This window comes from Myotis brandtii, unplaced genomic scaffold, assembly GCF_000412655.1.
Source record: "Myotis brandtii unplaced genomic scaffold, ASM41265v1 scaffold157, whole genome shotgun sequence".
NCBI classification, from domain to species: domain Eukaryota; kingdom Metazoa; phylum Chordata; class Mammalia; order Chiroptera; family Vespertilionidae; genus Myotis; species Myotis brandtii.
This window is the reverse complement of record NW_005355708.1, coordinates 4,721,519-4,722,078: the sequence shown is the minus strand read 5'-3', so window position 1 is coordinate 4,722,078 and position 560 is coordinate 4,721,519. Positions and strand designations below refer to the sequence as shown.

Sequence of the window (560 nt, the reverse complement as noted above, 5' to 3'; positions counted from 1 at the left end):
GAATGCAATGGAGAAGCTACAGGGAGATTTGAAGGAGACAGAACCAAAAGGGAAAAGAGGGGGAGCGGGTGGTAAGGATCCTGCCAGGCTCTTCCCTCCTGGACCACCCTTTCTTAAACTAACGAGGGTGTCAAAGGGGCTTAATACAAAGAGTAAACAGGACAGCGAAGGGTTAAGCCAATTCTGGTCGCCTAATTACTCCCTCAGCTCTGGCTCCGTCCCTCAGCAGGCACGACCACTCCAAATCTGGACAACACCCCCATTTCCTCCATCTTCCACAACCCTGACACTATAATTCCCTGTTTCCTTTTCATCCACCACCGCCCCAAATTAAGCCTACCGGACAACTTAGTTCTAAGACCTAGGCATCGCCATTTTGGCACGCATCAAAGAGCTAGTTTTCTATTGGCTGGGGGCAACATACATGAGCCAATGCCGCGAGAGACAGGTCACGCCGCGAGGTCTTCTGGGAATTGTAGTTTCTCGGACTGAGCTAGCGTGGAAGATAGTCAGCCCGCCTCGCTTCTCTCCTTTAGAGAAGAACTTGTAGGAGTTAAAGT

At 50.7% G+C, this 560-nt stretch overlaps 1 protein-coding gene across 11 annotated transcripts in view; it reads right to left on the bottom strand.

The window, feature by feature from the left end:
* Window positions 1-529, bottom strand: part of MED24 (mediator complex subunit 24) — a 22,732-nt gene extending 22,203 nt beyond the window's left edge. For 5 of the 11 annotated variants that reach the window (XM_014536138.1, XM_014536143.1, XM_005861868.2 and 2 more), the window contains exon 1: window positions 341-392. The gene's annotated coding sequence lies outside the window, so the exon portion shown is untranslated. The other 6 variants (XM_014536142.1, XM_014536146.1, XM_014536139.1 and 3 more) reach the window with 4 other exon arrangements.
* Window positions 530-560: the final 31 nt, after the last annotated feature.